This window comes from Palaemon carinicauda, chromosome 19, assembly GCF_036898095.1.
Source record: "Palaemon carinicauda isolate YSFRI2023 chromosome 19, ASM3689809v2, whole genome shotgun sequence".
NCBI lineage: Eukaryota > Metazoa > Arthropoda > Malacostraca > Decapoda > Palaemonidae > Palaemon > Palaemon carinicauda.
The window spans coordinates 128416667-128428910 of NC_090743.1; positions in this window are offsets into that span (position 1 = coordinate 128416667).

Below are 12244 nucleotides of genomic sequence, written 5' to 3' on the forward strand. Positions count from 1 at the left end.
AAGAGCCCGAGGTCCCCTTCATGACACTGAATTTCCTGTTCAACTTATTACTTCAAGACAACTCTTTATTTCAATTTTCTATATTTATAGAGGATTCAAAGTACAAATTCTTTTGAATGCTTTTCTACAATAAATACCAGTTCTCAATACGCTTATACAGTTTCTACAAATATAATAATGATTTTGTTTTTATCTAATAACTTACAGAAGATTTATATTGATGGAGATATTCTATGTACGAATTCTCATGAAGGCTTTATTCATCATCATCATCATCACCTCCTCCTACGCTTATTGACGCAAAGGGCCTCGGTTAGATTTCGCCAGTCGTCTCTATCCGGAGCTGATATGTCAATACTTCTCCATTCATGATCTCCTACTGCGAGCTTCATAGTCCTCAACCATGTAGGTCTGGGTCTTCCAACTCTTCTATAGCCCTGTGGAGCTTTACTACAAAATAAAAAAGCTCATAGTCTTCAACCATGTAGGTCTGGGTCTTCCAACTATTCTAGTGCCTTGTGGAGCTTTACTACAAAATAAAAAAGCTCATAGTTTTCAACCAAGTAGGTCTGGGTCTTCCAACTCTTCCAGTGCCTTGTGGAGCTTTACTACAAAATAAAAAAGCTCATAGTCTTCAACCATGTAGGTCTGGGTCTTCCAACTCTTCTATAGCCCTGTGGAGCTTTACTACAAAATAAAAAAGCTCATAGTCTTCAACCATGTAGGTCTGGGTCTTCCAACTATTCTAGTGCCTTGTGGAGCTTTACTACAAAATAAAAAAGCTCATAGTTTTCAACCAAGTAGGTCTGGGTCTTCCAACTCTTCCAGTGCCTTGTGGAGCTTTACTACAAAATAAAAAAGCTCATAGTCTTCAACCATGTAGGTCTGGGTCTTCCAACTCTTCTATAGCCCTGTGGAGCTTAAATACAAAATAAAAAAGCTCATAGTCTTCAACCATGTAGGTCTGGGTCTTCCAACCCTTCTAGTGCCTTGTGGAGCTTTACTACAAAATAAAAAAAAAAGCTCTCTTCCACCAATCGAGTGTTTGTTGATCCCAAACTGAGATATAGCATCAACCCCTCTCCCTCCAGGCCTCCCCCCCCCCCACCCTTTTTCAGGTATTCATAATCAGCGATGTCACGCAGGTAAGAGGTTGGTAAACAATCGGTTATCCCCTACATGGCGTTATTACATGGATTCCCCATATGGCAACACCAAAATAAGAAAGGAGGAAAAAAAATCTTGAGGTTCTTTTAAAGGGGATACGAGATATGCACATGCGCTGAGATGAGTCATCGATATGTACTTGGTCTCTCTCTCTCTCTCTCTCTCTCTCTCTCTCTCTCTCTCTCTCGTAAGCTATTATCTTATCTCTTTCTAACTTCATATATTTAATCTATCTTATGCTATTTTTAATTAGTAAAATTTTGTGTTTATTATTTTCAATTTTTATCTATAACTTTAAGATAAATGATAAGCAAATTTTGTCCTTTGTTAATTATATAAAATGAATAAGCTCTCTCTCTCTCTCTCTCTCTCTCTCTCTCTCTCTCTCTCTCTCTCTCATTTCACAACTCATAAATTATTATCATTATTATTATTATTATTATTATTATTATTACTAACCAAGCTACAACCCTAGTTGGAAAAGCAAGATGCTATAAGCCCATGGGCTCCAACAGGGAAAAATAGCCCAGTAATGATAGAAAATAAGGAAATAAATAAATGAAGAGAACAAATCAACAATAAATCCTTCTAAAAACAGTATCAACGTCAAAATATACGAATAAAACAACTAAAATCTCGGGAGATTAAAGCTAGTTATAACCATGTAATTCATCCACAGCGTTAATGGACGTACTCAGAAATGCAATTACGGACGTCGCTATTCATATTATTCATGACTCTGTTTGATTACCTTCCCTAATATTAATATACATGTATGTATGGATGCATGTATGTTATGATGAAATCACTAAAACCGACATAATACGATGAACATACATACACATTGTTAATTCAAATAAAATAATAATTATGAACACGTCTTTGGCATCCAGGAAATGTCTAAAGAATTTTCATCCTTTAATAATAAACAAAAACAAAATATTTAGAGATTTACCTTTATATTTTCATCAGCTTAGTGATATTTTTGGCTTTTCACACAGGTGATATGGCTTATATTCTCAAATACCTGCAATCATTTTGACTGCTGAGCGATACTTTAGCCAACTGTACATATTTTCCATTAAGAGAATCTATACTGATATATTTTTTTTCTCTCTTTGAGACATATTTTTACTTGAATCTGCATTTTTCAATCTATTTTTCCTCCAAAGTCCGAACTTGAAAAAAAAGAAAAAAAAATTACGCAATGCCAATGCAGTATCAAATTAGGCTTTTTATATATTGATTCAATTAAGTTACGATATATTTGAAAAAGAAAAAGTGAAGTTAATATAGTTCGCAGTACACCGTAAACCCTGACTCACCCCAAAATTCCTCTTCTATAGGAAGGGGGAAAAAACAATTTGATGGGAAATGGGATCTGAATAGCCAAGGGTGAATATACACATCAACTGTACAGTACTCCAGAGAGAGAGAGAGAGAGAGAGAGAGAGAGAGAGAGAGAGAGATTATTTTCATTTTTATATCTGTCAATGTTAGTTTCTGGTACATTTTGGGAAGTAAGAATATATATATATATATATATATATATGTATGTATATATATATATACACATATCCCTTTCTGAGTGGGGATACCTTAATGTAGTGAAAGCGTTTGTATATCGCCATGTTCTGCTAAATTATACATGTCAAGATCACCCATACTGAGTTAGTTTGCTGTGAGCGATCAGACAAAGTCTCCCACTATTACCAATCCGCACTGATAAGCGAGTGATGGAAACTGGCCAAACCAAGACATGAATAAGGACATGTCTGAGGCCTTTGCCCTGCAGTGGACTAGAAAATGCTACATTTGTAGTTGATTTTATTGCTATTGTTGTTGTTGTATATGACGAGAAAGCAATCACTACAGCATAAACGATACATAATAAAAGTGATAGAAACAAAGGCTCTTGACATTCAGCCATCACAGTACTATGAATACTTGAGTGTTCTCGACCCATATTCTCCCAGTCTCCCTACTTTTCCAAACCATTTCAATACTCTTACTTATATTTCATGAAATGTTATCCCATTACCCACATGTTTATAGCAAAATCTTCCATTATGGGTCAATAACATAATTTTAAGAAAATTAACATTCAATTTTACCACAAGCACCAGATTTCCAAATTAATATCAAGGCCAGAATCCAGAGAGAGAGAGAGAGAGAGAGAGAGAGAGAGAGAGAGAGAGAGAGAGACCCTAATTAAAGGGTTAAAAGCGATTTGCGATACTAAAAGGGGATTAAAAATGAAATTTAAGCTCCTATATATTTCTTATCATTCATTTCGAATTATGGCATTATTAAGACAAATAAAATGACAAAGAAATGGATAAAAGGGGGAAGGAAAGATAAAGAAGAATTAGTAAGAAATAAAAATAAAAGGAGGGAATAGAAGAGGATGAAGAAATAAAGAGGGATAAGGAAGGAATAAAAAAGAAAGATATAAGGAAGACAGCGGAGTAGAAATGATAGATAAGAAGTTATAAAAGGAATAAATATGTAAATAAGGAATAAAAAGGATAAGAAGGAGCATACGGGAAAGGAGGAATAAAGAAGGGAACTATCCAGGAAAAGGAAGAAGAAAGATAATGGAAAGTATAGTTGAACAGGATAGCATGTTATGTAAATCATGTAGGATACTGTTAGTCATAAGGATATGCGAGAAGGATACTTCTTGCTTGTGATAGACGACGTGGTAACGTCCCTGACTACTGAACGCCAGACTGGGATTCAAGTCCCACTCAAACTCGTTAGTTTCTTTGGTCGCTGCAACTTTACCATCCTCGTTAGTTAAGGCTGGGGGGTTTGGGGGAGCCTATAGGTCTACAGGATGAGTCATCAGTAGCCATTGCCTAGCCCTCCTTGGTCCTAGCTTGATTGGAGAGGAGGCTTGAGCGCTGATTATATGTAATATGGTCAGTCTCTAGGGCAGCGTCCTGCTTGATGGAGCAATGTCACTGCCCCTTGCCTCTGTCATTCATGAGCAGCCTTTAAAACTTTAATCTAGAATACAGATTGCTTAGAGTAAGAATTACTATAGTCGCCGCAAAGATTCCAGCCGAAATAAGCCACACCCCCTGATGACGTCTTAGCCAATAACGCTGCACATGATTGGCTATGATGTCATCAGGGGGCAGGGCTTATTTTGCCAGTAATCTCTGCGGCAACTAAAGAGATATAAAAATATCTAAAAATAAAATGGAATGTCATAAATAGAACATTTTCAATTTAATACGGCAGAGTTCAAGGAAAGAGATGTAGGGAGATGAAAAGGATATATATAGGGGTTGATGTTAAATATGTTGATAACAGAGTATTAGTAAATTTACAATAAACCTCGAAAAACAGAGTAATGAAAAACATAAAGAAACCAGGAAGAAAAATTATACAGATTCGGAATAACTTTATACTGAAGGTAAGAAAAGATTGGCAGAGGAAACACATAGATAAAAATATTACAAATTAACAAAAAAGAGAAAAAAAATAATAAAAAAAAATTAAGCTTTGAAATGGACCAAACCGATGGAAATTAAATAATAGGGAAAAGGGTGAGAGAGAGGGTATCCCATAAAAGAACAATGTATGAATAAATGAAATGAATAAAAGCCTGAATATAAAAAGCACCAAGCTAAAGAAAAAATGATGAATTTTCATAAAATGGAAATATACATTTCAAATAGATGAAACACGATACGTTTTTCAATGCACAACCGGAGAAACTATTCGACCTTAAATGAATAATGTAAATCGCAACAGGGGATTAAACCCTGTAAATCCTAAAGGATGCAGCTGCGAGGCCCACACCCCCTCCGTGACTCCAGATCATGCGTTAGACCAGTGCTTTAACTATCACTGAGTTGCAGAGGGTATAGATTGACATGGAGAGACCATAAACTGACGTGTGTAGAAGGACATGTCTGAGGCCTTTGTCATGCAGGGGACTAGTAACAGCTGATTAAGATATATTATATAATTATGTATATATATATATATATATATACACACATAATTATACACTGTATATATATAAATAAATATACATAATGTAAACATCAAGCAATTGTGTGTGTATATATATATATATATATATATATAGATATATATATGTGTGTGTGTGTGTTATGCAACAATCAAGCAAATTTCAAGCAGATACATTAATTAAAATTAATCCTTTAAAAAAACTTCTCAAGAACCAGAATCTCAGGCACTCAAAACAAGTGGCGATCAGAATTGCCAAGGTATTCCAAACATGAAATCTATACAGTAACTGACAGACCAACAAGGGCGACTGTCATTCAAAACGACAGGGAAAACTGAGAGAAATTTTTTTTAGGGAATGGTAGGCAAATTCTTGCACAGAGAGAGAGAGAGAGAGAGAGAGAGAGAGAGAGAGAGAGAGAATCAACATATTGCAAAATTATCTATAAATTTTAAATAGAAGGGAAGCAGATGTATTCATAGCCTATAAAGAGAGCATTTTGATTACCAGTGTTCCCTCTGCGTCTACGTCATAGAGAGAGAGAGAGAGAGAGAGAGAGAGAGAGAGAGAGAGAGAGAGAGAGAGAAAGAAAGCCTCATATGCTGAAATGGTGTGTGTCGAAAGAGAAAAGGAAGCATATGTCTGTGTGGATCTTGAAGGGAAGAATGGAATTGTCCGGCAACATGTGGTCCATTTTGGGGACTTTAAGTAGATTTATTCTCAAAGATATATATATATATATATATATATATGTATGTATGCATGAATGTATATATATATATATATATATATAGATAGATAGATAGATATATATATATATATATAGAACAGAATGGGTCCTCAGAGATGATTGCAGGAGAAGCAGAGGAAGAAAGAGAAAACGATGGATTGACAAACTAAGAAAGTTTGCGGGGGTGGACTGGCATAGAGAGACCATACACACACGCAAGTGGATGGACACGTCTGAGGCTTATGTTCTTTCAGAGCAAGGATATCTTAAATTGGTGAAAGGGTTTGCGTATCACCATGATCAGTAAAGCTTGTATTAATCAGGGACACCAATACTAGGTCGATTTGCTGTGAGCGATCACAGTCGTCTCCACCCATCATTAATTTGCTATGGCCAGCGTGGTGATGAATAAAAACATGTCTGAGGCCTTTGTCCTGCAGTGGACTTAAAGCGGATACATTTGTTATTGATGTATAATCATAATCATCATTGACAAACTCACCCACGTAATCAATTAAGTTGTCTAACAATGTCTCTTTCTATTTGCTGAGCAGCCTTTCTTATGATAGGAAAATGAGGCACAGAAGAAAATTCCTATTCCATTTCATCAGATTAATCTTTTCACCTTTTTATCATATCTTTACATTACCCCTTCTCTCCCTCCCTCTTCTCTAGATCTTTCTCCTCTCTCCCTTTCCACAACCTCAATGAGTCCCAGAGGTTATCCCAGCCATAAAACTCGGCCAAAATATTCCTACCTTTTTTTTCTGGTGGTGGTAATATAGGCCTACTTTATACCCTCACAAAATTTCTTATCCACCTCCTTCCCCACTACATATTCGAATTTCTACAAATACCTTTTCCCTTACATAACTTCCTCTCTCTTTTCTTCACTTTCCCGTCCTCTTGCCAGTTTCCACCTCTCTCCTAGCCGTACATTTTCCCTCTCTTATCCTCACTTTCCCCTCCTATTGCCAGTTTCCTCGGTCTCCTAATCATACATTTTCCTTTTCTTATCCTTACTTTACCCATCCTCTAGCCAGTTTCCCCACTCTCCTAATCATACCTTTCCCCTCTCTTATCCATACATTCACCTTCCTATTGCCAGTTTTCTCGCCCTCCCAATCATACATTTTCCCTCTCTTGTCCTCACTTTACCTCTCCTCTTACCATCACTTTCACCTCCTCTTGCCAGTTTCCTCATTCTCCTAATCATACCTTTCCCCTCTCTTATCCTTATATTCATCTTCCTCTAGCCAGTTTTCTCGCTCTCCTAATCATACCTTTCCCCTCTCTTATCCTTACATTCATCTTCCTCTTGCCAGTTTTCTCGCTCTCCTAATCATACCTTTCCCCTCTCTTATCCTTACATTCATCTTCCTCTTGCCAGTTTTCTCGCTCTCCTAATCATACCTTTCCCCTCTCTTATCCATACATTCACCTTCCTATTGCCAGTTTTCTCGCCCTCCCAATCATACATTTCCCCTCTCTTGTCCTCACTTTACCCCTCCTCTTACCATCACTTTCACCTCCTCTTGCCAGTTTCCCTATTCTCCTAATCATACCTTTCCCCTCTCTTATCCTTACATTCATCTTCCTCTTGCCAGTTTTCTCGCTCTCCTAATCATACCTTTCCCCTCTCTTATCCATACATTCACCTTCCTATTGCCAGTTTTCTCGCCCTCCCAATCATACATTTCCCCTCTCTTGTCCTCACTTTACCCCTCCTCTTACCATCACTTTCACCTCCTCTTGCCAGTTTCCCTATTCTCCTAATCATACCTTTCCCCTCTCTTATCCTTACATTCATCTTCCTCTTGCCAGTTTTCTCGCTCTCCTAATCATACCTTTCCCCTCTCTTATCCTTACATTCATCTTCCTCTTGCCAGTTTTCTCGCTCTCCTAATCATACCTTTCCCCTCTCTTATCCTTACATTCATCTTCCTCTTGCCAGTTTTCTCGCTCTCCTAATCATACCTTTCCCCTCTCTTATCCTTACATTCATCTTCCTCTTGCCAGTTTTCTCGCTCTCCTAATCATACCTTTCCCCTCTCTTATCCTTACATTCATCTTCCTCTTGCCAGTTTTCTCGCTCTCCTAATCATACCTTTCCCCTCTCTTATCCTTACATTCATCTTCCTCTTGCCAGTTTTCTCGCTCTCCTAATCATACCTTTCCCCTCTCTTATCCTTACATTCATCTTCCTCTTGCCAGTTTTCTCGCTCTCCTAATCATACCTTTCCCCTCTCTTATCCTTACATTCATCTTCCTCTTGCCAGTTTTCTCGCTCTCCTAATCATACCTTTCCCCTCTCTTATCCTTACATTCATCTTCCTCTTGCCAGTTTTCTCGCTCTCCTAATCATACCTTTCCCCTCTCTTATCCTTACATTCATCTTCCTCTTGCCAGTTTTCTCGCTCTCCTAATCATACCTTTCCCCTCTCTTATCCTTACATTCATCTTCCTCTTGCCAGTTTTCTCGCTCTCCTAATCATACCTTTCCCCTCTCTTATCCTTACATTCATCTTCCTCTAGCCAGTTTTCTCGCTCTCCTAATCATACCTTTCCCCTCTCTTATCCTTACATTCATCTTCCTCTTGCCAGTTTTCTCGCTCTCCTAATCATACCTTTCCCCTCTCTTATCCTTACATTCATCTTCCTCTTGCCAGTTTTCTCGCTCTCCTAATCATACCTTTCCCCTCTCTTATCCATACATTCACCTTCCTATTGCCAGTTTTCTCGCCCTCCCAATCATACATTTCCCCTCTCTTGTCCTCACTTTACCCCTCCTCTTACCATCACTTTCACCTCCTCTTGCCAGTTTCCCTATTCTCCTAATCATACCTTTCCCCTCTCTTATCCTTACATTCATCTTCCTCTTGCCAGTTTTCTCGCTCTCCTAATCATACCTTTCCCCTCTCTTATCCTTACATTCATCTTCCTCTTGCCAGTTTTCTCGCTCTCCTAATCATACCTTTCCCCTCTCTTATCCTTACATTCATCTTCCTCTTGCCAGTTTTCTCGCTCTCCTAATCATACCTTTCCCCTCTCTTATCCTTACATTCATCTTCCTCTTGCCAGTTTTCTCGCTCTCCTAATCATACCTTTCCCCTCTCTTATCCTTACATTCATCTTCCTCTTGCCAGTTTTCTCGCTCTCCTAATCATACCTTTCCCCTCTCTTATCCTTACATTCATCTTCCTCTTGCCAGTTTTCTCGCTCTCCTAATCATACCTTTCCCCTCTCTTATCCTTACATTCATCTTCCTCTTGCCAGTTTTCTCGCTCTCCTAATCATACCTTTCCCCTCTCTTATCCTTACATTCATCTTCCTCTTGCCAGTTTTCTCGCTCTCTAACCATACCTTTCCCCTCTCTTATCCTTACATTCATCTTCCTCTTGCCAGTTTTCTCGCTCTCCTAATCATACCTTTCCCCTCTCTTATCCTTACATTCATCTTCCTCTTGCCAGTTTTCTCGCTCTCCTAATCATACCTTTCCCCTCTCTTATCCTTACATTCATCTTCCTCTTGCCAGTTTTCTCGCTCTCCTAATCATACCTTTCCCCTCTCTTATCCTTACATTCATCTTCCTCTTGCCAGTTTTCTCGCTCTCCTAATCATACCTTTCCCCTCTCTTATCCATACATTCACCTTCCTATTGCCAGTTTTCTCGCCCTCCCAATCATACATTTCCCCTCTCTTGTCCTCACTTTACCCCTCCTCTTACCATCACTTTCACCTCCTCTTGCCAGTTTCCCTATTCTCCTAATCATACCTTTCCCCTCTCTTATCCTTACATTCATCTTCCTCTTGCCAGTTTTCTCGCTCTCCTAATCATACCTTTCCCCTCTCTTATCCTTACATTCATCTTCCTCTTGCCAGTTTTCTCGCTCTCCTAATCATACCTTTCCCCTCTCTTATCCTTACATTCATCTTCCTCTTGCCAGTTTTCTCGCTCTCCTAATCATACCTTTCCCCTCTCTTATCCTTACATTCATCTTCCTCTTGCCAGTTTTCTCGCTCTCCTAATCATACCTTTCCCCTCTCTTATCCTTACATTCATCTTCCTCTTGCCAGTTTTCTCGCTCTCCTAATCATACCTTTCCCCTCTCTTATCCTTACATTCATCTTCCTCTTGCCAGTTTTCTCGCTCTCCTAATCATACCTTTCCCCTCTCTTATCCTTACATTCATCTTCCTCTTGCCAGTTTTCTCGCTCTCCTAATCATACCTTTCCCCTCTCTTATCCTTACATTCATCTTCCTCTTGCCAGTTTTCTCGCTCTCCTAATCATACCTTTCCCCTCTCTTATCCTTACATTCATCTTCCTCTTGCCAGTTTTCTCGCTCTCTAATCATACCTTTCCCCTCTCTTATCCTTACATTCATCTTCCTCTTGCCAGTTTTCTCGCTCTCCTAATCATACCTTTCCCCTCTCTTATCCTTACATTCATCTTCCTCTTGCCAGTTTTCTCGCTCTCTAATCATACCTTTCCCCTCTCTTATACTTACATTCATCTTCCTCTTGCCAGTTTTCTCGCTCTCCTAATCATACCTTTCCCCTCTCTTATCCTTACTTTCACCTCCCTCTTGCCAGTTTCCCCCTCTCCTAATCATACCTTTCCCCTTCCTCTTGCCAGTTTCCCACCTCTCCCCTCTCTTATCCTCACTTTACCCCTCCTCTTGCCAGTTTCCCCACTCTCCTAATCATACCTTTCCCCTTCCTCTTGGCATTTCCCCCCGCTCCCAGTCATACATTTCTCCTCTCTTATCCTTACTTTCCCCTACCTCTTACCCGTTTCCTATCTCTCCTTATCATACTTTTCCCCTCTCTTGATCTCACTTTACCCTTCCTCTTGCCAATTTCCCCACTCTCCTAATCATACCTTTCCACTCTCTTATCCCTACTTTCTCCTTCCTCTTGGACGTTTCCTACCTCTTCTTATCACACCTTTCCCCTCTTTTGCCCTCACTTTACCCCTCATCTTGCTAGTTTCCCCCCTTCCCCTAATCAGGGCTTTCCCCTCCCTTATCCTTACTTTCCCCTCCTCTTGCCAATTTCCCCATTTTCCTAATCATACCTTTCGCCTCTCTTATCCTAACTTTCACCTTCCTCTTGCCAGTTTCCCCATTCTCCTATTCATACCTTTCCCCTCTCTCATCCTTACTTTGCCCCTCCTCTTGCCAGTTTCCCCACTCTCCTAATCATACCTTTCCCCTTTATTATCCTTACTTTACCCCTCCTCTTGGCAGTTGCCCCCTCTCCTAATGATAACTTCCCCCTCTCTTATCCTCATTTTACCCCTCCTTTTGCCAGTTTCCCCACTCTCTTAATCATACCTTTCCCCTCTCTTATCTTCCAGCCAACACACAAACATCTTGTTATTTATTCCATTTTGGCAAAGCCCTTATTAAGCCCAAATCAGCGAAGCAAGTCACGACTTTGCACCAAAAGAAGAAGGAAAATAAGACTTATTCCTTGTCATTATTATCATCCTCATCATGGTCACGCTGAATCAGCGTGAAGGGTGACGAAGGAAGAGGGACTAAGTATGTATACTATAAGTATACTATAAGCATGCATTCAAACGTATACATGTATACACGATACAATATGAGATTATTTTGTTTTCTAATTCGAATCCTTTCTCTCTAGATTATAAAATGTTTATTACGGAAGCTTAATAAGAGCTTATGAGAGAGAGAGAGAGAGAGAGAGAGAGAGAGAGAGAGAGAGAGAGAGAGAATGTTGCCTACATGTAAAGATAATTCATTGGAACCTTATAATTCCTAAAAATACATATTTTGAGAGAGAGAGAGAGAGAGAGAGAGAGAGAGAGAGAGAGAGAATATTCTCATAAGCAATATATTTCCATACAGAAAGAACAATGCTTAATAAACAAACAAAAAATAATTCTAACTTTATAAGAAACTCTGATTTATGTACTGTGAAAAATTCAGTTTATTATATATCGTGAATAAGTTTAGCATTCTATGTATCGTGGAAAACTAGTATTCAATCCGGTGAATTAGAAATAACCCATTTTTGATTATCGGATGTCAAATTCATCTTTCTAACAAATCATCAACCTCATCTCTTCACTCCACTTCGCCAACTCACAGCTTCAGTTAAATCCACCAAATAACATTTTTTTTAATCAGTTCTGTCATTCCCATAAACCCTTCATTAACCTAAAGGAAAATCATTTCTTTTATTCGATCAACTTTACTTGTTTACTTCATCCATCTTCCTTCTTTCTATCACCTTCAATCAACATCATTTCTCCTATCAGCTTTAACCAACATCATTCTTTCTATCAGCTTCAACCAACGTCGTAAATTCAACTTCAACTATCTTTAA